This window comes from Octodon degus, unplaced genomic scaffold, assembly GCF_000260255.1.
Source record: "Octodon degus isolate 3935 unplaced genomic scaffold, OctDeg1.0 scaffold00397, whole genome shotgun sequence".
In the NCBI taxonomy this organism is placed as follows: Eukaryota; Metazoa; Chordata; class Mammalia; order Rodentia; family Octodontidae; genus Octodon; species Octodon degus.
This window is the reverse complement of record NW_004524973.1, coordinates 579705-593563: the sequence shown is the minus strand read 5'-3', so window position 1 is coordinate 593563 and position 13859 is coordinate 579705. Positions and strand designations below refer to the sequence as shown.

The 13859-nt window shown below is 38.2% G+C and overlaps 1 pseudogene; it reads left to right on the top strand.

The window, feature by feature from the left end:
* The window catches only part of LOC101580497, a 34516-nt pseudogene extending 32888 nt beyond the window's left edge, over positions 1–1628 (top strand).
* Positions 1629–13859: the final 12231 nt, after the last annotated feature.

Below are 13859 nucleotides of genomic sequence, written 5' to 3'. Positions count from 1 at the left end.
GACAGGACTGTTGAAGGTTGTGAAAAGATAAGAAATGATCACAGTGCCAAAAAAGAGATACCTCCTGTGGAAAATATGAAAACAAAATGTAGAACCAAAAAAGATAAAGAATCCAGAAAGAAACATTTTTCCAGTGAGTCTAAGAGGGAAAAAAATTGTACCTGAAGAAATGACTTTCACTGTCACAAGAAGTCGCAGAATTTCCAGGCGTCCATCTGAATGGTGGGTTGTACCTTCGGAGGAAAGTGCTGTTCATAGCATTTCATTAGTAAATGATATATCAGTGTGCCACAACAGTAGACAGAAACCTGCTAAAACAGCAAATCAATCATCTAAGAATATTGTGAAAAAAACTGTTCCGCCAAAAAGACAGAATATATCTACTCAAGGAAACTCAATAGTGCAAAAGTCTTTAAATGTTAAAAGTTCTGGGGGTATTACTGACCGTGATGAAATTTCCAGTCGTCCCCAGAATGAGTCATTGGAAAGTGACAAAACAGACCTAACTAAGAAAAACAGTCTTGATTGTTCCAGAAAAACAGGACATTCAAAAGATCAAGGTGGTATTATGTCCACACAGAATGTTCACCTAAAGTCTCAAGCCAATGAAGGTACATACAAGATACCAGTAGAGTCTAATTTAGATTCTGGAGAGTCAAAAATTTCAGTTTTGGAAGAAAGTGGACCTTCTAGGCTCAAGAATTATTTAATGTCTGGAGAGAATAATTCTAATGTGAATAATGAGGTTCAGGAAAGTTTAGACAACTCAAGAATGAAAGGATCCAAAGTGGCACCAGGGAATAATGTGCATTACAAAATAGTGCTACCCTCCAGGACACCAGGTGTTCGCAGGACTAAGAGAATACGTTCAAAACCTTTGGAATACTGGCGAGGGGAGAGAGTGGATTATAAAGAAGCAGCATCAGGAGGATTTGTGATTGATGGAATACTGTCCCCAGAAACAGTAACTTCTAAAAGGAAGGCAAAAGGAAAAGTCATCAAGATAGATACTAGGAAAAAGATCTGTCTTGATAACATTGAAAGAAAAAGTAGGTTACTGGTAAATTGTGATATATCACTTGGAGATCCTTTTCAGCCAACGCAAGTAAAGGACCCAGAAACAAGAGAGATTATTCCCATGGATCTTATAAGGCCATGAGATACATACCAATTTTTTGTTGAGCATGGCGAGTTGAAAGTATGTAAAACATTGGATACACCTTTTTTTTTCTACTGGAAAATTGATATTAGGACCTTATGAAGAAAAAGGCAAGCAGTATGTTGGTGAAGATATACTGGTTTTTTATGTTAATGTTGGTGACCTTTTGTGTACCTTACATGAAACACCTTATATAATAGCTACTGGAGATTCATTCTATATTCCTTCAGGCAATTATTACAACATCAAAAATCTCCGGAATGAGGAAAGTATACTTCTTTTTACCCAAATAAAGAGATGAAACGACGAGGCAAGGTTAAATAGTGGTGGATGTGTAAATATATATGTGTGTGTGTGTGTGTGTGTATCTGTATCTATGTATATGTAGATATATAGATGTATACACACTCCCACTGTATATAAAACAGTGTATGATTGGGACATTTACTTTTGTAACTATATGCAATATTGTAAAATAAAAATTATCCCTACTTTCTATGGAAAAAAAATAAAGTTTAATCCCTGTGGCTATGCTTTTAAATTGCTCTTGGTGGGTTGCTTTATTGCTAATCTTTAGAATCCTTAGGAAATTACAACTTCTGTGAATTATCTTCCAAGTTTAGCTGGTTTTACAGTTTTGACTCTGTTGCAATATCTTAACTCTTTGATTCATTGGGAATGAGAAGTGGCTGTCTGTTTAACCCAGCTTCTGATTCTCTGACACGGTGCCACAGTATTTTCTATAACCCTTAGTTAATTTCAGTCTTCGAATACCAGGAATAATAACTGTTTAGAACAATTATGTCACTTTTGACTATAACAGTAGTAATAATCACAGCATAGAAAATGACGAACTGATGTAACCATTAATTTGCCATCGTTAGCTGTATGAATGAGATTTGTAGTTATATAACAAAATCTGAAACAGACTAGAAAATTATATGCTATATATAAGTCCTTAATATATCATTTTCACCCTCAGGGGTTAAAATTTAAAAGGAATTAGAGAAAAATAGGGAGGTAGAAGTCAAGAGAACAAGATTAGAAGTAAGGTTGGAGGACAAAGGTGGATCATAGTAACTTTGGGAAGCTGGTGCTGAAGACTGGAGGGAAAGAGAGAAGGAAGAGATAAAAAGAACAGAACAGAACAGAACACAACTGCAAAACTGCTAGAGACCATAGTCACTCTCATAAAAAAAGATCAAACATTGATGAGAAAAAGCAAAAATAAAACAAAAAACAAAACAAACAAGACAAAGCAACACCACTACAAAAAACAAATAAGAGAGACAGAATAAAGCAGAAAGCCCATTTTCAGGTATGTATCTCCTGTCACTGGTAGACAACATGTGGAGACAGAATCCTGATCCATTTTGATTTACCCAGCAAGAGTTTTGGCAAAGTGCCTGAGCACTTCTGACTGAGACCAGACTTATTCATCCTGCAGTCACCATTGCACCTTCCACTAGATGAAGTCAGCAGCTTCTCTGAATTCTCAGCTCAGTTGGCTCCTCTCCAAGATGGCTCCTAGCCAAGTATTGCCTTGAGTAGGATGATTGAGCCCTCAGCACTCACGGCCTGCTAAGGCACCCTTTCACATCCACTGATCCCCTCCATTGCTGTTTATTCCCATGGAGACCTCTGGGGTCACCATCAGTCACCATCAGTCTGCAAGTTTGAATCACTCCTCTGGCTCAGTGAGTCCCATCTCAGGGAGAAGTTGCCACCAGCTATCTCCTTCCTCTTCATTAAAGTTTCTTCCTTCACTCTCTATCTTTGGGCTGCAATTCACACCTAAAATTCTTCCTGGGCTTAGGGGATCCACTTCCCTCCCTCTTGTCTTCCCCAAGTTACTATATTTCAGTGTCTGAACAGTGACTCCTAGAGAGGCTCTTTCTCTGTTGCTTACCACTCTGCCATCATGGTTGATACTTGTAGCTTTTTTTTTGTATTTGCTTTTTTCTTGTCCCTTTGTGATGGATAAGTAGGAAGGGGCTTTATAGAAAGGTCGTTTAGAGGTAATGATTAAGTAAAGGGAACGTGTGTGTCTGGTGTTATAGTGATGGTAAAGTAAAAATATACATATATGTATACATGTATAGGTATGTATGTGTCTTTTACATATTAAATAAGAGTCCTTAGGTGGCTCACCCTTGTCTCCTTTGCATTTTACCAGAGATTGGTGAGGGGACTGATTGCCCTTGTCTTTTATGTTTCTGGCTTTCTCTTAGCTGTGTTAACTCTTTCTGATAAATTCTTAAGGTAACTGTGTTATTTGGCACATGTTTGGATCTGGTTTCTCACTCTCTTGTCTTTCTAATTGTTCTAACTATAGGAGCAAAGCAAAAGAATCTTTTAGTAAGATTAATTTTTAACAAAGCATATGTTTTCCTGCCTAGGAGCCACCTTTCCCTACAGTCAGATATTTGTTCCCTAAATATAAGAGGCTTTTCTTTTTACTGTTTGGCTCACACAATCTTCCATTTAATTTAAAATATCACTTGTCAGGGCCACCCAAATAGCTCAGCAGATTAGAGCACTTGCAATCAGACCTAGGGGCTGGAGGTTCGATCCCCAGACCTGCTGTGCCAGCTCTACCCCTGGGGCGTTCTGAGACTGGCAATTGAGACTGGGTGTGGTGGTGCGTGCCTGTGATCCCAGCTCTTGGGAGGCTGTAAGCAGGTGGAGTCTGATCTAGTAGTGAGACCCTGAATACCCTGTAGACCCTTCCCTAAAAATACAAAAAATAAAAATAAAAATGAAATAGAATATCACTTGTCATTAATTGGATATATAAGATAAGATATTATGTTATTTACTTTGTTTTATTTAATTCATTTTCAGTGTGATAAGCCCTTCAGTAGCATTATTAAGCGAGCACTGTCACACATTTGATTATTTTCTCTCTCTTTAACTGGAATAAAGCTTGCATGGAGCAAAGACAATGTTAATTTTCCTTAGAGTTCAATCTCCATCACCTAGAGTGGTGCCAGTTCACATTTTTTGTTTATTTGCAGTACTAGGGATTGAACTCAGGACCTTGAGCTTGCCAGGCAGATGCTTATGCTGCTGAGCTATCTCCCTGGCCTTAAATGAATTTAAAAAAAAACTGTTACAGGAATACTCTGATCTTTTCACCAGGCTCTGAACAGGGTGTGTGTGTGTGTGTGTGTGTGTGTGTGTGTGTGTGTGTGTGGGTGAATTCTTAGTAGCATAGGAAATGACCAAGTGAAGCTGCAAGGAGTCCCAGTATCTATAATGTCAATACAACTAAGGCTATATAGGCTTTTATTTTTTAAGGGGGGCTGTTTTGGTTTTTTGTAGGGTTGGGTACTGAAACCAAGGCCTTATGAATGTTAGACAAAGGTTATAAAACTGAGCTATATTATTAGCTGCAACTTTGTGGTTCAAGCTGACATGAAATTCAATTTTGTCTCTTTCATTTGGAAGTTGTATGACACAAGGATTACTTATTAAAGGTTCCCTATGTTCTGGTTTCTGTTATGAATGTTTCCAATACAGAAGGATAAATTGGAACAACTAAATTTTCTGGCATCTAGAAAGTCATAGCTCAGTGACTGGGACAGACAGTTCCCTGTCAACAGGGCTCTGATGGCACTTGTGGTTCTTAGCCAGAGACAGACGTGGCAAGAGAAGTCATTGCTTTTCCCATTGCAGTCTTCCTGCCAATAAAGCCACACACTTGTGTATAACCCGCAGGCTGCCTCTTGAGTTTTCAGGGGACAAAAGTCAACATGGCTGGAAGAATTAGGAATTATTTCTGGCTTGGTTCTATTCAAATGTCTCACAAAGTATCAAGTAGAAATCATCATGGCAAGTATCACAATGGAGCAAAATATATCTTGCTTCCTTCTTCTTTCCTTCCTTCCTTCTTTCCTTCTTTATTTCCTAGACCAGGAGATAGAGGGATAATAGGCTTCCTCCACCTCTCCCTGCCTGGTTCCTTCTTCTCTTCCTTCTGAGACCAGGAGATAGCAGGATAATAGGCAAATTAGGGCAAGGGCATGAATAAACTGGGGTAAACCTCGGGAAATTGGAATGCAAGGGACAGAGGCTTAATTGGAATACGTAGGAAAAAAGACTAATAAAGTCTGTTGTTCTTGTGTCAAGAGCCTAGCAGCAGTGTCAACTATATTTCTTTATTTTTGTGTACCCAACAAGTTTGAAAATAGCACCAAATGGCAGCCACTGATGGCAACCTGCTCCTTTTGTGCACCCACTGAATTCTCTTCATATAAACCCTTTGAGTAGGCCCTTTTGCAGCCTTCTCCCATGGAGCCTTTCTTGGCAATGGACAGTTTTTATTTGTTCTTTCTAATAAATCACACCTAGTTTGCTCCCCCACTGCTCTTTATGGATCTCATTCTTCACCATCTTCAGAACAAAGAACTAGAGGGAGGCATATACTGGTTACACTTCTGGTGTCCGGTGTGCTACTTAACTTTTCTATAGAAGAGTGAGTGTGGTAGAATGGCTGGAGCACACACACACACACACACACACACACACACACACTTCTTTTTATATACTTTTTACACTGTAAGAAATAGTAGGTAGCCTGCTGCCAGTGAAAAACTGCTAGACTGTCAGCCACACTTAAAACAGGACAGTTTCCCCCAGGAACCTCCTAGTTAATCTCTCAGGGACCCCCAGGGACAGCAGAAATTTTCTCCAGGCAGAGAGCTGGATTCGTTTTCTAAAGCAGATCTCTTGATATGTGGAACTGGTGAAAGAACAATAATTGTGAGATTCTGGCCAGAGCTCCTCTGTGGTGAGTACTGAAAGATCATCTGGTGGAAGCTCAGTCCTGAGCACCTGAGGGATGTGCACCAAAGAAACCTGCACTTGCCCATCGTGTTCAGCCTGCACTTTTCCATGAGGTGAGAGGTAAAGCCTCTGACTCAATTACTCTTCTCTCATTGCTGGGACAAATATCTGACAGCCAAATTGAAGGAAGGAAAGCCTTATGTAGCTCACAGCTAATGGAAGTTTCAGTCCATACTTGACTGACTCCAAGGCAGACTGGCACATGGCAGAGGGCATCAGTTCATGGTGGCAGCAAAGAGCAAGAGGAGCCAAGGGAGGAGGAGTAGCGACAATGGCAACAGAGAAGTCTGTCTCTCTGTTTTTCTTATGTTACATTCAGGCTATCTATCCCAGGCTGGGTGTAGCATTCACATCCATAATTCCAGCAATACTAAGACCCTTAATTCCAGTGGATCATGAGTTAATCTCAAACTCTAGAAGTCCCCAACCCATGACTATATGAGGCTTTGGGAGGACAACTAGACACAAACCATAACACTCTCTTAGTAATCTCCAGACATCCCCCGTATATAGTGATGTGAGCCTCCTCTATCAGAGCCCTCTCATAAGCTTCCATCAAGAGTTGAGCTATAGAGCAAGAGATACAGCTCAGTATTATGATACCTACCTGGCAAGTGTGAGGTCCTAAGTTCAACTCCCTATACTAAAGAAAAAGAGTTGAGCCTCCTAAGTTTCAGCCAGATTGTTTACTGTAGAGACTGATACTGGTTCCATTCTGATAAGAACTATATTCATCAATTCTTTCAATTCCTGAAAGAAAAACTCCTACCACTCTAGAAAGTGACTACATGGCATCACTGCCCTTCTTACCAGAGGCTGGACTGAGACATATCCTTGGAAGTGCTTATCCTTCTTGACTTATCATATCCTTCTTCACTCCTGGGAATCCCTCAAAATGGAAACCTCAATCCAGACCCAATTATCCATCATGAGGATTAGGCCCTGGGTACAACCTCCCAGGATGATGCATTAACACATAGCACAAGTAATATCTACTGGCTTGTGGCGTGAAGCCCCCTTTCTTGCTGTTGTGAGAAGAGACAGAAAAGAGAGAGCAACAGAGGATATATACAGGTATCCTGTTTTCCCTGCATTTCTTACAGATGGGGAACATTGAAATTCAAACCCTTTTAGTTACCTCCCTGTGGAGCTACAACCCTAAGAAAAAGGAATCTATAATAGTGAGAGATACATCACAAAAACTATCTAACAATGCCTCTAAGATCTGGGAAGAATTACCTGAGTCATTGGGATCTTGGTCAGCGTCCTGGAACTGGGCATCCTGGTTACTTCTCCTAGTAGCAATATTCCTAACACTTCTCATAGCCTTATTATTTGAGCTGTGCATATTCAATGTCTTTGTCAATGTGTTTCTTCTCATTTTGACAGCTTTAAAGCTACAGATGTTGGTGCAGACAGACTCACTGATAGGCACTCTTCCTGATTTCTACTCAGGCCCTTAGATAGACCTCACAGTGCTGGGCTCTCACTGCCTCCCTGAGAGTATCCTCTCAGAGCCAGAAGCATGCAGAGCAAATAAAGTCTCTGAACTCCTAATGGCAGTTAGGATCATGACTGTTGAGGGGCAGTTGAGACTAGGAGATAGAGGGACAATAGGCAGGTTAGGGTAAGGGCCTGAATAAACTGGTATAAACCTGGGAGAATTGACGAAGGTATAAGTGCAGCACAAAGGACAAAGGACTAACGAAGTTTGCTTTCATGACATCAAGGTGCAGAACCATGGAATCTGCATACCTTCATTTTCACATGCACAGCAAGTTTGAAAACCACACCAGATGATGCTTGTGAATGACAAACTGCCCCTCTCTTGCCTGCCAAAATTGTTTGACAAAGGCTGTCTAGAAGCCCCTAGATTTAGGTGCCTCCTTGGCATCCTCTCTTGGAGCCCCTCTTGGCTAGGCAGTTCTTTACTCTCAAACCCACAAAATTTGTTTCCCACTGCTGTTCATGGGCCTTACTATTTGCCATCCACAGAACAAGATCCAGGAGAAAGGAGTCAATGTGATTATTGCTTCTCTTTCTCCTCCTTCTCCCTCTCCCTCTCTCCCTCTCCCTCTCCCTCTTCCCTACTCTCTCCCTCTCTTTCTCTCTCTCTCTATTTTCATGCTGAAAATAGAAGCTAGGGTCTTATACAGTATGTAGGAACTTTACCACTGAGCTACACTCCCAGGCCTAACCACCTCATGTCATCGTTGAGTATGAAAAGGCAGTATGGAAAGTGACAGAAAAGCCAAAGAGAGTGAATCTTTAAGTTCTGAATGAAAACAGATCATACCATTATAGCCCTGGGAAAAGATCAACTGCATTATGTATAAAGTCAGACCTTGTGATGAAAACCAACTACACTGCTATTTAACTGTGTCTCTGAACAAAATAAGCCTTTCTTCAGCCTGATCCTACCCACCCACTCTTAACCTGCTGTTTTGAGGGGTCCTTCCCTCCTTATTTTTGTCAGAGACCTCATCAAAAATTTGAGTAATTACCTTTGAGTACAATTGTCTGTTAGGTAGACTAGAAGTACTTTGTAGACTTTTTGATTTTTCTCCATGTCCACAAAGCTCATCTGTGTTTAGTAAGTAAGTGCCTCTTGTATGACTGATTCTTCAGTGGAGGATAACTTTTTATCCTACTATTATATTCAGACTTCCTTTCATTTAAGGGACAATTCGTGAAACAATTAATTCTGCAAAATTGAGATTGTAGTCTCATGAAATTGAAAATGAAATCATGAACCAAAAGGAAGAAGTTAGAAGAGTATTCATCAGAAAAAGATTAGGTCCTGGATTTTGAATATCCAGGAGGAAATTCCAAACAGAGGTCCAAATTGTGTTCTTTCTCCTGTTCATATATGAATAAGCAGAGCACAGGTATAAAGCTCATTTCAAGAATAATAAGTGAAACAGAATCAATTGTTTTCATTTCTAATGTTTTCTGAAGTCTAGTATGGAGGTGGGGAGGAGCTGTTAACTGTGTTCATAAGAAACTTTGAGAGGAAGGGAGGAAAGGTCCTTATCTCTCCATTTTTATACTGCTCTGTCTTTTTTGTTTTTTTGAACCAGTAATCACACTCAAGATTTTGTGTTTGCGAGGCAGGCACTGTGCCACTGAGCTATATCCCAAACCTCAGTGTTTGTTCTTGTGTTTACCTTAATTTTTTTTAAGTTTATTAATATACATGTGTAGTATATAATGTTCACATTTCTGGTAGGAAGTTGGTACATGTGTATAACACACAAGAGAACAGACCTGTGTTGATGGTGTGGGGCCCTGTGCCCAGATGAGAGCAGACCCAGAGCAGAGCCCCCTTGTGTTTAGTTTTATATTTCAGAGTTTAACTAGCTGCTTGCATTAGCTCTAAACTCTCTGAGCTCTCTGACCCCATCATTAGGATGCCCTGATTGTTTCCTCCGTGACTCTCTATGTTTAGAAGCCCAGCTCTGTTCATTGAGTATCTGTTGTATGACTGATGTCTTAGTGAAGGATAATTTTTATTGTACTATTGTATTTTAACTTCTTTTCACTTAGAGAGCAATTAGAGTCTTTCATATACACCTTGTGGTAGAACTGCTAAGAACTTTCACTCTCAACTCATTTGCTTTTGATGCATCTTGACCCATTTGTTATTGTCCTGTCCATTGATATAGCCTTTGAGTTGGAGCCCATTAGATGAGTTACTAAAACATTCCTAGATATAAACTCTGTGCACCATACAATGTGTCTTTAATAATAAACAATCTCAACAATTATATTTCTTTTTATTTTAGAATTTAGACTCACAGATATCATTTTATGTGATTACATTGACAGAACTACCTAATGATTAGTGAAGCTGTCAACATGAGTGTGCATTTTACCTTCACAAGGAGATGAATTTGTTGTTATTATTATTATCATTATCATTATTATTATAGAACTAACAACTAAACTCAGGGTCTTGTGTTAGCTGAGAAAACTCTCCACTACTGAGTCACATCTCTAGCCTTCACAAAGAAGTGACTCTCCGGGTTGTCCTCCTTTAACCATTTCTTTTCAATCTATCTGCCTGAATCCTCTTCTTAGCAATTCATTGTTTTTCTGCTTTGCCAGGAACACTTCTAATTCATCACTTACAATCTCAGTTTTATATTCTGTGCATGCACCAACCTCACTCAGTATATTTCAGGAAATCCAGTCTGAAATTCAGTAAGCATCACAGTTATTGAATAAACTAACATTTTATTATGTAACTCATAGTAAAAACAAGCACACAAATAAACTTCTCTGCATCTGGAATTCATACAATAGGTACTATAATTTGGCCAGTGTGTATTAGGTACCAAGTAAAGTTCTTTATCCTACTATGAGGTACTGAGGGAAAAGGCAATCCTGACTCACTTCCCAGTGCTATCCTTTATTGTAGCCAGCACAATCCATACCACAGGATGTAATAGGGTTAGCATTTCTCATATCTCAGTCATCCATTTACCATTTTTAAGATTTTTGTCAATTCTGGATACCACTGTGATTTTTTTCACTAATATTTTCAGTGAAACTTAGCACTTTTAAAATTCATTAAAATAATTTGTGACTATAAATATGGAAATCAGGGTAACAAAGAAGACTGAAAAATAAATACATAATTTTAAAAATATATGCTTTCATTTAAAATTAGTTAATTGACTCATTTAATTCTTCATATTGATATGAAATACAAAGAATGAAATGAATACATTTCCACATTACTAAACACTTCAGAGGTAGATCTTTATAAAACAACTTGGAATATAGAAAAATACTCCAGTTCCAAGTTAAATAAACTGAGGCATGAGAAAAAAAAAAGAAATATACACAAAGTAACAGATTTGCAATGCTACAGATTTAGAATGAAAAAGCACAGTTATATGATGCCAAAGCCCATTAAAAGCTGGTTAGCAGTCATTGAAAATAGTGCTTAGTTTAATTATCCCACAACGTTCTCTGTCACACAGTTTTATGGGATTTGTCTCCTTTGCCAGTTTCCCATCCCTAAGACCAATCCAAGGTCCTGTGACAAAATGCTCAAACCACCCTGAGATTAAGCATGTTTTTTTTTCTTCCTAAAATATAATTTCTGTCCTTTGTGGGCAAAAAAATTTGAACACGGGGCCGGGGAGATGACTCAGTGGAATAAGCGCTTCCCTGGCAAGTGCAAGGGTCTGAGTTCAATCCCCGGTTCCGTCAAAAAAAAAAATTGAACACTTTCTGAGATGAAAAAGGTTATCATTCACAATATCCTACCATCACACAAAAACTATGTCCTGAAGAGGGCCCTTTATTGCAGAAATGGCTTGAGTAGAAAGAATGCTAATCAGAAGCTTAGATTCTGCTTCTACAAAAAGATGATGATGCCAGTGGGCAATGAGGAAGCTTCTGTTCTTGGAGAAATGAGAACCTTAACAATGAGCATAGGATTTACAGAGAGAAAAACTGGGCAATTGCTAATAGGGGAAATTTTATGATAATTTTACTTAGAGTATCTAGGACCAGTACTTTTCTCCATCATTTTGTAAAGATCTTGCCATGATATGCTCTATGTATACTGTCAAATAAAACACATATACAGGGTGATCATTCTAAACTGAAAATTGGAAATATAAATATTCCAAAATCTGAAACTCTCTGAGTATCCATATGATGCTACAAGTGGAAAAATTTACATCCAGGCTCATGTGCTACATTATCAATACATAGGTGAACTAAAATTGTTATATAATATTATATTCAGGCTAAATGTACATAATAAATATATGAAATACAAATGAATTTCATATTTTGATATAAGTCCAATCCCCAAGTTCTCTCATTTTCTATATGCAAATATTCCCAAATGTGAGAAAAATCCAGAACCCATCTACTAAACAGTTATTTGTGTCTTTCCAATAGCTCTAAGTGTTGTTGAATTTTGAGAAAATGATGGAGACAGTTTTTGTATGATTATTTGGACCCCATATGAGATGAAGTTTTTCCAAACCTAACTAAAGAAGTCAAAGATCTATTCAATGAAAATAACAGTACTCTGAAAAAAGAGATTATAGAGGATTTTAGAAAATGGAAAAATATTCCCTGCTCCTGTATGGGAAGAACCAACATTGTGAAGACAGCTATACTCCCAAAATTGTTATACAGATTTAATGTAATCCCTATCAGAATACCACCAACATACCACATAGACCTAGAGAAATCATTCCTAAATTTTATTTGGAACCAGAAAAGACCAAAAATAGCAAAGGCAATCCTAGGCAAAAAAGACAAGGCAGGAGGCATTAGAATTCCTGACTTGAAATTATACTACAAAGCTACTGTGATAAAACCAGCATGGTATTGGCAAAAAACAGACCTGAGGATCAATGGAATAGATTAGAAGGTGCAGAAGCTAATAAAAACACACTCAGCCACCTTATCTTTGACAAAGGGGCCAAACATGCTTACTGAAAGAAAGATAGCCTCTTTAACAAATGGTGCTGGAGAAACTGGCTCTCTAAATGCCAAAAACTAAAACTTGACCCAGGTCTATCACCATGCACTAAACTAAAGTCAAAATGGATTAAAGATATAAACATTAAAACAGAAACACTAAAGCTCCTGGAAGAGAAAGTAGGAAGAACTCTTGAAGACATAGAGGTAGGCAAACAGTTTATGAACAAAAATCAAATCACAGGGGTAATACTTGAAAGAATTAACGACTAGGACCTCCTCATATTGAGAAGTTTTTGCATGTCAAAAGAAGTTACCAACAGAGTGAAAAGACAACCCACAAACTGGGAAAAAAATCTTAACTAATAAGCACTCAGACAAAGGTCTGTTCTCTAGAATTTATAAAGAACTAAAAATCATTAGGGCCCCAAAATTTAAAGATCCAATCCAGAAACAGGCATCCAAGATGAACACACACGTCTCAGAGGATGAAATTAAAGAACCAAATAAATATATGAGAAAATGCTCCATATCACTAGCCATCCGTGAAATGCAAATTAAAACTACACTGAGATATCATCTCACCCCAGAAAGAATGGCTATCATAAATCAACCAACAACAAATTTTGGAGAGGGGAAAAAGGAACCCTTCTCCACTGCTGATGGGAATGTAGACTGGTACAACCATTATGGAAATCAGTGTGGAGATTCCTTTAAAAACTAGGAGTGGAAATCACATTCAATCCAGGTGTCCACCTCCTGGGAATTTTCCCAAAAGAACTGAAAACATCATATCATAGTGATATATGTGCACCTGTTTATGGCAGCACAATTTGTGATAGCCAAATCTTGGAAGCAACAAAAATGCCTGTCTCCTGAGAAATGGATGAAAAAAGTTGTGGTGTTTTTATACAATAGAGTAATAATCAGCTATAAGGAATGATAAACTCAAAGCCATCATATATAAGTAGATGAAACTTGAACATATACTCATAAGCGAAATTAAGTAGACCCACATGTGTAAATATCATATTTTGTCCCTAGTGTAAGTACTCATAAGGAGAAATAAAAATTGATAGGTATATAACAGTTAAATGGAAAGCAAGAACTTAAGATTTAAACAATGAAGAGAGAGAAAGTAGAAAAGTTAGCATATATGGCAGGGGCAAAACCATACATTTATTTAAACAAGATGGTTAAGGCAATGGTTCTAAGAAACTCCATCAGGTTTTTGAAACTAGCAGTTAATTGTTGGGATTCTCACTCTGACTAACTCTATATGCTGATATCTGTGAACTAAGTAACTACACTGAGGATCTCACTGTGTAATACTCAAACCATGCTTGAAATACCTGTCATTTTGGTTATCTAAATGTATATTGCTTCTAATGCTATTCCA